This window comes from Mustela nivalis, assembly GCF_964662115.1.
Source record: "Mustela nivalis genome assembly, chromosome: 11".
NCBI lineage: Eukaryota > Metazoa > Chordata > Mammalia > Carnivora > Mustelidae > Mustela > Mustela nivalis.
Genome location: NC_139030.1, coordinates 79061852 through 79078704, shown reverse-complemented (window position 1 = coordinate 79078704; position 16853 = coordinate 79061852). Strand labels below are relative to the sequence as shown.

The 16853-nt window shown below is 38.4% G+C and overlaps 1 protein-coding gene across 4 annotated transcripts in view; it reads left to right on the top strand.

The window, feature by feature from the left end:
* Positions 1–7741: 7741 nt before the first annotated feature.
* The window catches only part of RHBDD1 (rhomboid domain containing 1), a 124317-nt gene continuing 115205 nt past the window's right edge, over positions 7742–16853 (top strand). For 3 of the 4 annotated variants that reach the window (XM_082690168.1, XM_082690166.1, XM_082690169.1), the window contains exon 1: positions 7767–7892. The gene's annotated coding sequence lies outside the window, so the exon portion shown is untranslated. Of the gene's footprint in view, positions 7893–16853 lie in introns of all 4 variants that reach the window. The other variant, XM_082690167.1, reaches the window with a different exon arrangement.

Genomic DNA, 16853 nt, shown 5'->3' with positions numbered 1-16853 from the left:
TGTAGAAGAATGAAACTCAACCATTCTCTTACACCGTACACAATATAAACTCAAAATGGATAAAAGACCTCAATGTGAGACAGGAATCCATCAGAATCCTAGAGGAGAACATAGGCAGTAATCTCTTCGATATCAGCCACAGCAACTTCTTTCAAGATATGTCTCCAAAGGCAAAGGAAACAAAAGCGAAGATGAACTTTTGGGACTTCATCAAAATCAAAAGCTTCTGCACAGCAAATGAAACAGTCAAGAAAACAAAGAGGCAACCCACAGAATGGGAGAAGATATTTGCAAATGACAGCAGACAAAAGGTTGATATCCAGGATCTATAATGAACTCCTCAAACTCAACACACACAAAACACACAATCATATCAAAAAATGGGCAGAAGATATGGACAGACACTTCTCCAATAAAGACATACAAATGGCTATCAGACACATGAAAAAATGTTCATCATCACTAGCCATCAGGTAGATTCAAATTAAAACTACATTGGGATATCACCTTACACCAGTTAGAATGGCCAAAATTAGCAAGACAGGAAACAACATGTGTTGGAGAGGATGTGGAGAAAGGGGAAGCCTCTTACACTGTTGGTGGGAATGCAAGTTGGTGCAGCCTCTTTGGAGAACAGTGTGGAGATTCCTCAAGAAATTAAAAATAGAACTTCCCTATGACCCTGCAATTGCACTCCTGGGTATTTACCCCAAAGATACAGATGTAGTGAAAAGAAGGGCCATCTATACCCCAATGTTTATAGCAGCAATGGCCACGGTCGCCAAACTGTGGAAAGAACCAAGATGCCCTTCAACGGATGAATGGATAAGGAAGATGTGGTCCATATACACTATGGAGTATTATGCATCCATCAGAAAGGACGAACACCCAACTTTTGTAGCAACATGGACGGGACTGGAAGAGATTATGCTGAGTGAAATAAGTCAAGCAGAGAGAGTCAATTATCATATGGTTTCACTTATTTGTGGAGCATAACAAATAGCATGGAGGACATAGGGAGTTAGAGAGGAGAAGGGAGTTGAGGGAAATTGAAAGGGGAGGTGAACCATGAGAGACTATGGACTCTGAAAAACAATCTGAGGGTTTTGAAGGGGCGGGGGGGTGGGAGGTCGGGGTACCAGTTGGTGGGTATTATAGAGGGCACGGATTGCATGGAGCACTGGGTGTGGTGCAAAAATAATGAATACTGTTATGCTGAAAATAAAAAAATAAGTTTAAAAAAATCCATATTCTATAACTAACCTTTCCTCTTCTCCTAAATTCTCCATTCCATTTAGTTCAGTATCTACGTTGTAATGCTCATACGCCAAGAATATTGGACATCATGGCATACCCTTTTCATCTATTACTACTCATCAAATAATAATATATAAAGTATAAATCACCCTAGCGATTTCTCACAATATTGTTCTTACTTTATTGTGTTCTTTTTGGCCTAGAATGCTCCATTCCATTCATGCTCATGGGTCTAATCCTACTTCTGTATCAAGGATACTATTCAAATGTCCAAGCCACAACACACTCCCTCATCTCTCTAGCTCCTATTAATTCTCTTCCTCTGAAGTCCCAAATTAATTGAATGAAACAATAAGAATAGTTAGTTCTTGGGGCACCTGAGTAGGTCAGTTGGTTAAGCATCTGCCTTTGGCTAAGGTCATGATCTCAAGGTCCTGGGATTAAGCTCCACATTGGGCTCCCTGCTTGGTGGGGAGTCTGCTTCTCCCTCTGCCCCTCCTTGCGCTCATTCTCTCTCTCTCAAATAAAATTATACAATCTAAAAACAAAACATAAGAGTTAGCTCTTTCTATCTGACTTCACTGAAATTTATGTAGATCCCTTGGCTCCTTTTTACGACTAGACGTTCCTAGAGTATGGCATCCATATCCGATTGGTATCTCCTGACTCAATAATAATGCCATGAACATGTCATGTGGATGGATAGGCCCTGTGTAATTTGCCATGTTCACTCTTTACTAAGACTTGTGGATGACTGGCCACACATGTCCACAGACTGGTTATCTTTTCTCTTTAAACAGCTTTGTTGAGATGGAATTTACATACCATAAAATTCATCGTGTGTGTATAGTGCCCCTATGTAATTCTTAATACATTTGTAGAATTGGGAAACCATCTTCACAATCCAGCCCTAGAACATTTCCTTCATCTCCACAGTTCCTTCCTGTCCATTTAGTTAACCTGATTCATATGTCCAGTCCCAAGCAACCACACTGATCTTTTCTGTATAGATTTTGCATTTTCTGGAAATTTCATATGAATGAAATTTTACAATATATAGTCTTTAGGGTCTGCTTTCTCTAAATTAGTAAACTGTTTCAGAGGTTCATCCACATTATAAGATGAATCAATACTTTGTATCTTTTTTATTGCTTTATTCAATCAACAGTTGATTAGCATTTGAATTGTTTGCAGGTTATGGCTATTATGAATAATAGCACCGTGAAATGTGCATTCAAGTCTTTTGTAGACATATGTTTCATTTCTCTTTGGTAGATTCTTAACAGTGGAATTGCTGGGTTGTACCATAAGTATATGTTTAACTTGTTAAAATATACCTATTTTCCAAAGTGGCCACACCATTTTACATTTCCATCAGCTATGAACAAGTTTCAGTTCTGCACATATTTGCCTGTCTTCTTTATTATAGTCACTCCAGAGAATAGAATGAAAATGAAAAGTGAAAAGAATAGTTTTATTCTTAAAGTGAAAGTGAAAAGAATAGTTTTAACTGGCCTATTCCTAATGACGTTGGGAATATTGTCATGGTTGTTATTCTTATATCCTCTTTGGTGAAGGAGCTATTAAAATCTTTTGCTCATTTTTTAACTGAATAATTTATCTTCCTGTTAAATTAGAAGAATAAGTGACCAGATACAAATCCTTATCAGAAATAAAATATTTTCTTCTAATCTGCAGCTTAATTTTCATTTTCTTCCTTTTTTTTTTTAAGATTTTATTTGTTTGACAGAGAGAGAGAGAGATCAAAAGTAGGCAGAGCAGCAGGCAGAGAGAGAGAGGGGCAAGTAGGCTTCCTGCTGAGCAGAGCGCTCGATGCGGGGCTGGATCCCAGGACCCTGAGACCATTATTTGAGCTGAAGGCAGAGTCTTAGCCCACTAAGCCACCCAAGGACTCCTGGTTTTCACTTTCTTAATGATGTCTTTTCAAAAAAAATTTTTTTTTTAATTTTTGAGGCTATCTAGTTTATCATTTTTTTTCTTTTGCAGGCTGGGTTTTTGGTGTCATAGCTTAGAAGTGTTTGCCTAACCTAAAAGCAGAGAGACTTTTCACTTATGTTGTGTATTGCATCATTTCTAACTTACGTATTTGATTGAATTCACCAGTGAATCCATCTGGGCTTTTCTTTGTGGAGAGATTTGATTTTTAGATTTTATTTTAAGTAATTTCTATACCCAATGTGGGGGTTCAAACTTATAATCCCAAGATCAAGAGTTACATGCTTTTATGACTGAGCTGGCTGGGTAATCCTGTAGAAAGATTTTAAGGTATAGCTGACCTTGAACAACATGGGGGTTAGTGGCACATCAAGCTCCTGCACAATTAAAATCCATAACTTTTGACTTCCCCAAAGCTACTAAGAGTCTGGTGTTGACCAGAAGACTTACCAAAAACATAAACAGTGATTAATACATATTTTGTATATGTATTGAATTCTATATTCTTGCTATAAAGCTAGAGAAAAATATTAAGGAAATATTAAAAAAATTTATAGTACTATATTTATTAAAAAATATCTGTATGTAAGTGGATCCACACAGTTAAATCCCATGTTGTCCAAGTTCCAACTATGTTAATTTTACTTGTTGTAGATCTGTTATGGGTTGAATTGCATCACACAAAAAGATATGTTGAAGTCCTAACCCATAATACCTCAGAATGTATTCTTATTTGGGAATGAGGTCATTGCAGATGTAATTAGTCAAGGTGAGGTCATACTGGAATAGGATGGGCTTTTAATCCTCTATCACAAGTGTCCTAATAAGAAGAGGAAACTGAAGGGAGAAGGCCATGTGGTGATAAAGGTGGGGATTGATGTGATGCTGCTGCAAGCCAAGGAGTGTTATGGACTGCTGGTAAACCACCAGAATGCAGAGAGTCAAAGACAGATTCTTTCCTATGGGTTTCAGGGTAAGCAAGGTGGTGCTGACAACTCCATCTTGGACTTCAAGCTTCCACAAGTATGAGACATAAATGTCTGTAGTTTAAGCCACCCAGTTTGTGGTCCTTTGTTATGGTAGTCCTAAGACATGAATGCAAACTCCAGGTTTTTTGTCTTCTTGATTCAGTTTTGACAGTTTTGTATCTTTGTAGACATTTGCCCAACTATATTGTCCAATTTGTTGGCATAGCCTCTTTTACTTTTAGTAGGGTGGAGTGATATACTACTTTCATTCATAATGTTGGTAATTTGTGTCTTCTCTCCTTTGGGTGGGGGGAGTACAGCCAAATAAAATTTAGTCAATTTTACCAATCGTTTCAAAGGGCCAACTTTTATTTTCATCGATTTTGTTTTTCTTTTCTGTTTCACTGGTTTCTAATATGATCATTATTCCCACCCATTTGCTTGCTATAGGTTTAAGCTGCTCTTATTTTTCTAGTTCTTAAAGTGGGTGCCTAAATTATTACAATCCTTCCTTTCTAACATGTGTTTAAATACCTATATCCTTCAGATAAGTGTTTTTTGGCTGCATCTCCCAAATTTCAATATGTTTTAATTTTCATTCAGTTCATAATATTTCCTCATTTCCTTTGTGAGTTTTTTGGTTCTTGAGTTAATTTCCAAATATTTAGAGATTTTCTCTATTTTTTAGAGATTTTTTAGATTTTTTTTAGAGATTTTCTATTGTCTATTCCTAATCTAATTCCGTTGTAACCATAGAACACAGTTCCATTATAGAATGTGATCCCAGTATTCTTAAATTTATTGAGACTTGTTTTATGACCTAGCATATTGATTATTCTGCAGAATATACTTTAAAAGAATGTAAATCCTGTTATCATTAAGTTCAGTGGTTTATACATATCATGATGGTACTATTGTTCAAGGCTTCTGTATCCTTAGTGGTTTTCTTTCTAGGTGCTTTACACATTGAGAATAGGATATTGAAATATCAAACTATCATTATGTCTATTTTTCCATTCAAGTCTCAGTTTTTGCTTCATGTATTTAAGGTTCTGTTGATGGGCACATGTACATTTCTAATTGTTTTATTCTCTTGATGTATTGACTCTGTATGAAATGTGTCTCTACAAGTATTTGTCTTAAAGTCTATTTTGTTTGATATCAGTAAAGCTACTGCAAATTTCTTAAGATTACTGTTTTCATGGTCTATCACTATTAAATATTGTTGTTGGTCTTATCATTATAATACATGATGTAATTTTCTACTTATTTTTGTGATTCTTAAATTGTTCCTGAATCGTCTAATTTGTAAGCTTTTTCCTAATAAGAAAGCTATAAATTCTTTGATAAGTTTTGTACATCTTTTGGTACAGTGCTGGCTATTAATAATAAATAATCCATCAAAAGCAACTGGATACCAAAACAAGCTCTTCTTGAAAAAAATTATCCAGTAGTGTTATTTGCTCATGGTGTTGCTGCTTGATGTCCTCTCTCCTTCAGGCCAGGTTTGGAAAGCTGAAAATGACTGATCTGCCTTCCTGTCCAGTTCCAGTCCTAGATTTATGAACTGTATAAAGGTTCTTATCACAACTCTTTTATTTGTTTGCAAGGACTACATTTTAGGAACATTCATTTACGTCAAATGGCTTAGTCCCAGGTATTGTTGCTCTCTTACAAACCGTTGATAAAATTAGAAAATTATTCAAATCATTAGATGGGTCTTGAATATTATCCACAATGAGCGTAATGTTGCTTTTTCTCATGATTAAGATAATGAATACTTTGAGTGTTTAGGAATCATCATTTTACAAAGTAATGAAACAATTTCATAAATTTAATATTAAAGGTCTTCTGGCACTGATTCTTAGTTATTTGTTCTATCATTAGCTATTAAAGCCCTGCCTCAGTGAAAGGATGTGGGACTGCCTCATGCTAATGTTTAAGATATACAATTACCTAACTGATGCTTGCGGATTTAAATAGGACTTGAGTATACAACATGCTGATTTCAACAAATTAAAATAAGGTTCGGGTCTGCTCAATGAATCATGTAGGACAAAAAAAGTTCATTTTTAAAAAGGTAGACTTATTCTATCCTCTTAAATGTCTATGAATTTTTTCACAGATAATTTTTGAAATGGAATCTAATTGCCAAAGTATATTCTTAACCTTTATATATGACATTTTTGAGATTACTGTATTAAGACTTCTTGACTTGTGGCTCCCTTAAAATCACTTCTGTATTTGATGGATTAAGATAAGAACAAGAAAAATGAGGCAATTACAGAAAGGTGCGAGCAGCATGAAATAATAGAAAACAGGATTAGTATTAATTGAATTGATGCATATGATCATGGATCAGAAGGATAAATGGAGACCTCGTCTTTCTTCTAGAAAAATATATAAAATACTTCTATAGGCAACCATCTACACCCCAATCCCCTTCCGTTGATTTTGTAGGAATGTAGTTTCTCATTGTCTGCCAAGGTTTCTCATCAGCATGTTCTCAGAAGAAAGGGATAGGCTCAAAGAATATATACTTGCAATTTCCTAAAAATCTTTTCCTGTCACTTGAAAATCTGTCATATTCTCCTGTACATGAGCCAAATTTTCATCTAAATTTCAAACTTCAAAATGAACATTTCTATGAAGAGCCCTTGCAATAAACAATAACAAAAGACAATCAAAACTCTTCTGGTTTAGGCACTTTTTCGGTAGCCTCGCTCAACACAGCTGCCACGACTTCCAATAAATACAAACAGCATACCACCACCTGCATTTGGAGTCCTCGAGAAATGCATGTCTTCTCCCTAGTTACTAGAAAATTCCATATCAACCAGTGGGACAGCTTCTTCATATTGAAGGAAATAACAGCATCACTGCCTTTAACTTCACCTGACTCCCTACGACTGAACATAAAACTTGTTCCACACTATTAGCAGAACCCCTATTAAAATAGCATCAAAGGATACTTCCATTGAAATACTTGACACCGAAGCCTTTAAATGGGCCAACAGCTCCAACCTAAGCTTTGGGGAGTGAGCAGCTTGCTTGGGTGGCTGACTTCCTAAACGTGGGCTCCACTCTCGCGCTGTCTGCTGCTAACCCACGAAGGTGGGAGTTTCTGTGTCCCCCACAGTAATTCACAATCAGTGTCCGACTCCTCCACGCAGCAGCAGAACCCTGACGGCAGGGGTGGGCCAGTTCCTCAGCGGCCACAGGGGCCCACTAGCCGCTTGTCGCCAAGTCCGGTCCCTCGAAAGCAGGTCGCTCCTTTGCTTCACGTAGGAGTAGGCGACCACCGGTCATTTATGGCAGGAAGGAATTTTATCCGTGTCACTCGGAGCCGGCAGTTAGAGCCGGCGGTTAGAGCCGGTGCTCCGTGATGAACCTTCTCCCGCGAAATCCTCGTAACCTGCCAGGAGGTGGGGGGGGGGGAGGGGACCGCCGTGGCACGCGGTGTTGCACGCCCACCCCGCGGGGCAAAAAGGGCGCGGGAGCGCCACTGAGCATGCGCGGCGGGAGGCCGGCCCTCTCACTTTACGTCCCCCTCCCACCCCCGCTGCTGGAGCCCCGTCGCGAGGTCGCCCACGCTCTCTTCTCCCCGCCCCGCAGGCCCCGGGGACCGACCGCATTCAGTATCTGGCGCCCGTGCGTGATGACGCACATGCGCGCCAAGACGTGGGGACGCAGGCGGGGGCCGTAGAGAGCGTGAGTTCCCGAGTCTGTTTGGCACCCCTCGCGTCGTCGGCTCTGCCGGGTGCCTCTCGCCCATTTTCCAGGGCCGCGGCGCCCGGCGGGGAGGGGGTGCGGGGCGCCAGTCGGCACTTCCCGGGGGCCGGGCCAGGGGCCGGGTTGGTGGCGCGCTTCCGCATCCTGGGCACTCTGGTCAAGTCTGGGAGCCGGGTGGGTGCTTCGCGCAGCGAGTCGACCAGGGGTCGCATCGTCTGCGCCGGGTCTCTTCTTGGGGCCCACCGCGCCGGGAACGACGTGCTCAGAGATGGGGTTGGCTCTGTGGGCGTTTTAAAAAGATTCCTTCGGAAGGCAGGAAGTTGAAAGCGAAGTTACATCAGCAACAACTTGCAGTTTCGGGTGTTGGAAGAGTAGCTTTTTTTTCTCCAACCGTGTGTGTGGCAAACACAATCCTAACCTAAATAGTGGTATTTCTCATAGGAGGGGGTAGGAATTCCGCCTGTGAATTTAACCCTTTTTCTGGTCACACCTTGAAAGCCTGTCCAAAAACGGATCACAGACTTCATTTTTCCAAACTGCCCATAACTTTGGAAGACTCAGGATTGCTATTAGAAGGAATTACTGCAGTGTCATGATTTGGTCACCGAGCTGTGTAGGTATTTTTTGCAGGACGCTCAGTGACAGCTGAATCTTGCTGCTTTTAGTTCTTTGCAATTGCTTCTTAAAAGTCTAACATCTCACATTTATGTCCTTTTTTTTTTTCTTTTGTCAATTCCAGTAAACTATTAAAGACTTCTAATTTGCTACTCACATGGCAGCTTGGGGAAGCAAGTAATTTTACAAAGAAGAATAGCAATGCACTCAATTAATTGTTTCAGAACTACTAGCATCAGCATCACCTGGGAACTTGTTGGGATGGAAATTTTGGGGTCTTATCCTAGACTTACTGAACCATAAATCTGTTTTAAAAAGATTTGCTGTAATCCAATGCATGTGGGTTCTAATGTGAATTATTGCTGTCGTGATAAAGAGGAGAAGTAACAGAATGGAATGTGAAACCAGGTGAACCCTTTCTTAGGTGTAAGACCTTGGGACAATTTACTTAAAGCCTTCAAAGGGCTGTAAATATGCACTGTGAAAATGCAGGCAAAGTAAGTTTAACAGTAACACACATAAAACACTCAGAGATGAGATGTTATTTAATAGCTTGTTAGAACTGCATAGAATTAACTACTTGGATTGTGCTGGAAGAATTTTCATGGTGTTCAGTGTGAGCTGAAGTGCCTGAATATCATGACAATGGCTTAGAGGGCATTTTACTTTTTTATTTCTGGATTCTAGTTATAGTCTATATAGTCGAGATTGTTGGATGCCAGGATATTCTGTTGAAAGTTATAGCAGTATGTGCTAATACCAGTACTATTGAGGCTGCAGGTTTTGCGTGTGTGTTTACAGTTTCTTGTTTGTTTGTTTGTTTGTTTTTAAAGTAGACCCCATGCCTAGTGTAATACTGAACTCAACACCAGAAAATCAAGAGTCGCATGTCATGAGTAGTGCATTAAAGAATAGTTTTAATTCTTTGGCCTTTTGGTCTTTTCAGCTTAATTATACCTTCTTCTGTTGTAGAACTTGGTAAAGAAGTCAGGTGGATAACCAAAGATAAGCCTTAGCCATATTGCTAAAGCATGTTTATGACTTGAGTGCAGAAGCCCAGGATGAAAATGTTTCTGTCCTTATCTTCCTTTCCCATGCGTCATGTAGGTCCAGGAAGTAGAGGAGACCTCATCATAACTACTCCATATACCCCTGTTTTCTGGAAGCATCACAGGAACTAAATTAGCTGTGTCCTTTACCTACTGGTTTTTTTCAGATTGTCAGTTGCAGTGTTTACTTACAACCTTTCCCTTCCCTTTTCAGGGGTCCATTGTTGGGGGGAAAAGAAAAATATTTAGGATTTGAAGCAGTTGCCATAAAACCTAGACTCATTCAAGTTTGAGAAGGGTCAGTGCCACACCATGCCCTACACAACATGTCACTTTAATTAGAGCACACAGCTCCTGAGCCACACCATGGCTCTTAGATTCTGTGAGTGAGAGTTTGCAGATAAACATGAGTCACTTTGGATAGCTGCTTCTGTAGATCTGTTAATACTACCACTAAATTAACACTGTCCCATCATGAAACATTCATTTTTCAAAGGTCCTAAATAATGTTCTTGTTCTCTATGGAAAATGGGCAGATCTATAGCAGTAGTTTTGGTCAGACCTTGTTTTGAACTCTGCTTCTACTACTTACTGAGTTCGTTAGACAAATTTACATCATCTCAGCCTTAATTCTCTCTTGTAAAGTAGGAGTCATGGTGTGTGCTTACCTCAGGACATGAATTAAATGAAATGAATTGCAAAGCATGTCTACCATGTGAAGGCAGAAAGACCCAATAAATGGCTACAGTTGCACAGGTGGGAAAGATAGTTATCACTCCAAATCTTAACCTTACCTCATTCGTTTCCTATTTTTTTACACGAGGTAATTTTGTTATTACCTAACTGCACTGCTTTTCTTTTTAAATGTTGAAGTTCCGAAGAGCCAAAGCTTTCACGTTATTGTGAGTGAGAGAAAGAAAACACATGGAAAAATTTAAAACTCGAAAAGCTGGTAGAAAAACACTGTCTTCAGTTTTATCACCATAACAGAGCAAATTCTGTGAAATTGTTTTGGGTGTTTATCCGAAGGTCAAGGTCAGGGGCTGATTAATATTTAAGTATTCTTCAGTTAGTTAAGCAGGACAGTCCACTACAGAGGGGACACTATGTTCTAGGAGGTGAAAATATGCACTGTGCGTTATCTTCCTTTTTGTTTTTAAAATAAACTTATGTGTTTTTATGTGCATATAATATATAGGGGCACAGAAAATACTTGAGTCACACCAGCTCATAATTTTGTTTACTTGGCAATGTATTATAGTATGGAGATGGGGATTAATAATTTGTACATTTATGTAAAATTACATGGGTGCATGTGTACAAAAACTTTTTTTTTAGATTTATTTTTTAATTTTAGAGAGAAAGCATGAGCAGGAGAAGAAGGGGGAATCTCAAGCAGTCTTCAGCTGGGTGTGGAGCCTGATGCTGGGCTCAGTCTCACGACCCTGAGATCACAACCTGAGTTAAAACCGAGAGTCGGATGCTCAACCAACTGTGCCCCCCAGGCTCCCCTATACACTCTTATTTATGTATTTTTAAGATTTATTTGAAGAGAAAGCGTGAACGAGTGGGGAGAGGGGCAGAAGGAGAGGGAGAGAGAATTCAAGAGATTCCATGCTTAGCAGGGAGCTCAACATAGGGCTGGATTAAAATTATAATCATGAGATCGTGACCTGAACAGAAATCAAGAGTCAGATACTTAACTCACTGAGCCACCCAGGCGCCCCCTAAACATTCTTTCAAAACAAAACAAAACAGAACATCTAAAAGATTTTTAAAAAGTCATTTAAAAGAGAGAAATGATGCTTTAAGGAGATGGATTTCCTTTTATGCTTCAGTTCTAGTCACATAAGCAGTGGTCCTTAGATTATTTATTTGTTTGTTTTTTTAGCAGCGAACCTCCTCTTTAGCAGAATCTAAAGCTCAGGAGATGAAAAGCCTTAAGAGAGATTGAAGGGTGTAGTTTTGCTTGCTGGTGCTCATCTTGAACATTTTGCAGTGATACTCCAAGGTCTATCCCCAGAATGCTGGAGTTTAGGGCACTGGGTGTGAAACTCTTCATCTGTGGGATAGAAACCATCAAGAGACAGTTGTATCTAAAAAGTCATGGCATTAAGAATTATTGTGAGTGGGATTCACAAACTTATTGTGAAAACAATTCCCAGGATTTTCAGCAATGTCAAATGTATGTATAACTTCTCATGCAGAGGAGTGAGTGGTTATTAAAAAAAAAAAAGTCTTCATTATGACATATTTTACAAAAAATAGGAGTTCTGTGCATGCTTTTAGAGAAATCATCTCAGGATTTTTGTTTTTTGGGGTTTTTGTTGTTGTTGTTGTTGTTGTTTTCTTGATCCCACTAAGCCGTGACAGCTGTATCACCGTTAAAGTTATTTAATATTTTAACTGGCTGTTGTTTAGCATTACAGATGACTCATGGAAAAAGAAAAAAGAAGTGAGTGGAAATATATTACTTGTGTTTACCGTTCCTCTGTTTTTTGTTGTATGAAAGCAGCTGGTTTGCAATTTGTATGGTAAAGGGTTTTTCTTAAAGAGTTAATTTTTAGTTAATAGTGAGCTTTCATAAGAAACAATCTCAAACGCTAACTGTTTGTAAGATTGTTATTAATAGGAGTGGTAGTAATATCACATTGTCTTTTTTCACACATTAAGGAGGGTTTCCTGGTGACAGCTGTCGTGTGGGGGAGGGGGAGTCACTTTCAATCAGCCAGCTGCTCTGTGCAACATCATGATGGCGATATTTCAAAGCCTGTGGGATAATTTTGGCTGTATTCAGAAAAGAAAATGTGTCAAATTTCTGGGAAGCAATAGATAGTGTACAAGAGCCGTATAAGAGCCCTTTGGGATCTAGATAATAGTCAACTAACAATGTGTGCATTCAGGTTTGCGTGTTGGTGTTATTTTACCATCTAGTTTCTTGGACATTGTTACATGAACATCATAATTATGAAGCAATAAAGTCCAGTTCCATGGGGGGAAAGGCTCATTACTTTATGGAGAGGAAGGGAGATTGGAAAACAAACTTTGGGAGTGTGCTACGTGCTTTCTCATAATATGCTATTTCATTTATTCTTCACAATGTCTCCAGTAAGTAAGTGGAATTTTTCTCATCTATGAATAAGGAAGCAGAAGCTCAGCAGGATTGATTATATGATTTGCCCAAGGCCTCATACTAGTAAACAATGGCATCCATATTTGACCCCAAATCTGGCTTCAGCTCCAGGAATGTTCTCATTATACCAACAGCTGTTTCCGCATGGTGTAAACTTGCTTATGCATTTTTCATCCAAAGTCACAATATCAGGATAGTTATGAATGAAATTTTTATACATATTACAATGACTTCAGCCTTAAATAAATAAAATATAGGGTGTGTGTATGTGTGTGTGTAGGTCTGTGTGTATTGGCAGCTACTTCTAATTTGGGATTTCTTTTTTCCTTGAGGGATTCTCTTGGGCAACACTGAAAGAAACTTTGCTACATTTTTTAATGTTGCAAATCCCAGCAATTTGCAATCATGTGGTTATAATGAATCCGTTTGATTCTAAGTTGGAGCCAGTGTAGGAACAAATATTGTGCATACTGCCTACATAGTCCCTTCCTTACTACCGAAGTATTTAAGATACACTGGTTTCTTTCAAGGTATGTTAATTTTGTATTACTAAGGGACCTTCAGCTTTCCAGATTTTTAGCTTATAGCTGTTGTGTCCACCAAGTGATGACTTAAATCCTTTTATTTTTGTGAGATAACTCTCCTACTTTTGATTATGAGTTTCACGGATCATTTCATCTCCCTCTGCATTGCCCACAGGGTAATGCCTGCCCAGTATTTTCTTTCTTTACTCCACAACCCATATAAGACCTTAAAACCTATTTCTGCTATTGTGTAAACGTTCTGTGCAACTTTATTTGCATTCCTGTTTTCATTATCACAGCATAATACCTCTGTTTGTATTTCTGCTCTCTAGGCTGTGGTTGCCTGAAAGGACAGTACCTCTCCCCTCATAGGCATTCAGATATTTCTTAAACGAAAGAATATAGACAGTGAGATATAAAATTATATGCTTAATGCTTTTACTGCTATAATTTCACATTCATTGGTTTTCTTCTCTGGGCTTATAATTAGAAAAGTGTGATAAATTACAGGATGGTGGAACAAGGGGGTAAACCCACAGAAAAGCATGCAGGGTAATTCCATGATATCCATATTTCCTAAAGGCTATCAGGTTGAAGAAACCTCTTACTCAATTTCTTCCTTCTTTCCTTTTCCTTTCCTTTTTTTTTTTTTTTTTTTGGTAGGTGAATCTAAGTGATTCGTTGTCTCAAAGTTCTAGTCAGAAGTGTTCACCAAGTGATAGCATTTTATTAAATGTGGAGAGTAATCTTATTTTCAATGAAGAACAACTGCAAGGAGGAGGTTTTGAACATCAGTAATTAGATTTTTTAAAAAATATCAGTCTTATATAAATGAAAGACACATTTTAGACGACTTATTTTTCCTTTTATGATTACATTTTTCATCCAGTGTCCAAGTTTAGACTCTTAGTTTATGCCTTTAAGAGGACTTTGCCTTATTTATGCAGAAGTTGGCTCTCATACTCCCAGAGGGTGCACTCCTCTTTCTCTAGTAATAGCATGACTATAGTAGATCTTTGCTGCCACTTATGTACACATCAAGTTTTGGTCCTCCCATGGGCTAGAGTGCTGTACCAGGAGACAATGAGAGTTAGTAATGCTTGAAATAGACTAGGATCTGCTTGCCAGCCCTTGGCAAATATAGTGTTTTGTGTAGTGTTTTGCAAACAAAAGAAAGTAAGTTAACCGTGGTATCCAGATAGCTTATTCAAGAGCAAGAGATTTATTGAAAGTCTATGGGTAAGCCGAGAGAATTGACAGAAAGCGAACCAACTAAGCGTTGGTAAAGGATAATAGCTAAGTGAGCTCTCAAGGGTTGAGTAGACTTGGTGGACTTGGACACTACTTTTAAGCTCTATCAGCTCCAGATGTTGTTGGTCTTAGTGTTTCTGCACAAGTTTTAGATTCCAGGGGGAGAGTTATGCTAACCTCTGGTCATTATCACCCTTCAGTTAGTGTGCGAAATGGTATCTTTGATTGTTGGTCCCCACTAGGACCATATCCAGTGAGGGTGGGAGGCAGCTTCCTATTCCTGAAAGAATGAGGTGTTGTTGCTGCTGGAAAGACCAAACTCCAAGCTGCCCCACCACCTAGTGATGATTGGACATCCCATGTACCTTGTGGGAACATGCAACATCTCTGAAGTCAGCCATGCTCTTCTCCCTCTTGACTACTTCTTGTGCTAGGAGGATTTCAGGCACATAAATAATTCACTAACAGTTCTTACACAGAGATTAAGTGAGGGGATGGCTATCAGTTTTTTCATTGACTTTAGGCAGATAAAGAAATATGGCATGGAGCAAAGGTGAGCATGGAGTTACTTGAATCCTCTTGAAGGGAGTGATGGTGGATGCTGCTGGCATTCGTGCTCCGCATGTGTCTCCTGGTTAAGGACCTATGTCTGAAGGGCTGTCAGTCAAAGAGCTTTAATGAGCCCTCATTTCACTAAGACGTGTAGTCTGTTAGAGAAGGAACCAGCTTATGATTGATATTGGAAATCATAAGTGCTGATGGATCAGAATTGGAGTTGGCACTAATTCACCTTACCATGGAGCAGAAGTCAAGATTATATACAAAAATCCAGAAGTTTTTATTTTTCATGTATAAAGATAATCTAATTATTTCTGTTAAGACTGTAACACTTTAAAACGGTGGAAAAAATAAAATTTTTGTCATATGACATAATGAGATTTTTAATCCTAAAATGGAGGCTCATTAAATTCTCAAATTATCAGATAATGTTGACAGAAACTCTGTTTTGAGACTTTATTATAAAATTTATTTTAATTAAATAATGACTTTGCTTTTGTGTACCTTCCACATACACCATATTGTTTTTTAAATGTGTGTGTATTTGAATCATATGACGCAGTTTAAAAATAATGGGTCACAGAAAGCCCAGAAAAATGATAATTGGTTATTGAGTTGTAAAAATACTTTAAAGCTATTTAAAATCTTTAATCTTAGGTCTTATTTCATTTTATTTGTTTACATGGATTAAAGACACTATTATTTCCTAACTTATGATTTTATATACTTAATCTCATTTAATCCTTGCAAAACCAAACAAGCCTGCCTCATGTCCTTTTACAGGTGAGAAACTAGCACTCAAACAAATTTTCCAAGGCATATTGTAGAATTCTTAGCAAAGACCATGCCCTTAACTACTGTCCTATACTACATACATTAACATTGCTGCACCCATATGCCTTTGACAAAAAAACATTAGGACAGTTCTCTTCCCGAAAGCCTGTTTACCCCATTTCCTGACAACCTCTGTATGTTCGGAAATTGTTCAAATGTGTTGTATTAGCTGTCACCTTGTGCTTGTTTTTACTGTGAGTGCTCCTACCTTGAAGTAGTATGCCCTGTGAAGCCTTTCATCCTTTGTGTCTTAGAGTAGCCTGACAGTCTTTCATGTTGAATTCAGCAAGATTGCTTTTCATTTAACAAAGCTGAATGTTGCTTTCTAGGTGAAAAATAATTAAGTGGTTTTAAAAGATGTATTTGATTAACTGGAAGCTGGTCTGTGTAAATTAATTATAACTGTAATGATGTCATAGCCTTGTCTTTTGTTATTAACCAGGTAATTGACCAGAAGTTTGGAAGCTTATTGTAACTGACAGTTAGTGGTTTGACCTTGTATGCTGTCTAGAAGTGAAACATGCACAATGCATGTAAATGCAGTTTTTGCAGTGAACTGCATGTATTGTCAGAGCATCTGATCTTGGGTTCTTAGTTTTACTCTTCCCTTCTTTGCTGAAATTGGTACACTTGAACTGTATATTATACTGATTTCTCTTATGAAAAGCATATGGCCAAACACAAATGTGGTCTATGTCCTTGAGTAGTTATAATCAGAGGTAAACATTGACACATTAAGGACACGTGGTCAAGTAAACTGCCAAAATTAAAGGAATGTTGATTTTAAATTCCACATGAAGGAAGGTAAAACAACTTTTGGTAGAGAAGACATCAAGGTAAAGAGGACATCAAGGGCATATTTGATAGGTTGAGAGAGAGAGTTTGTCCCCTCTTACTCTAATTTATATGGGAAAGGTCAGAGCACGTGGTATTCTAAATCTTAACTTTGGTGAGTTTGGTTAAAAGATAGGATTGT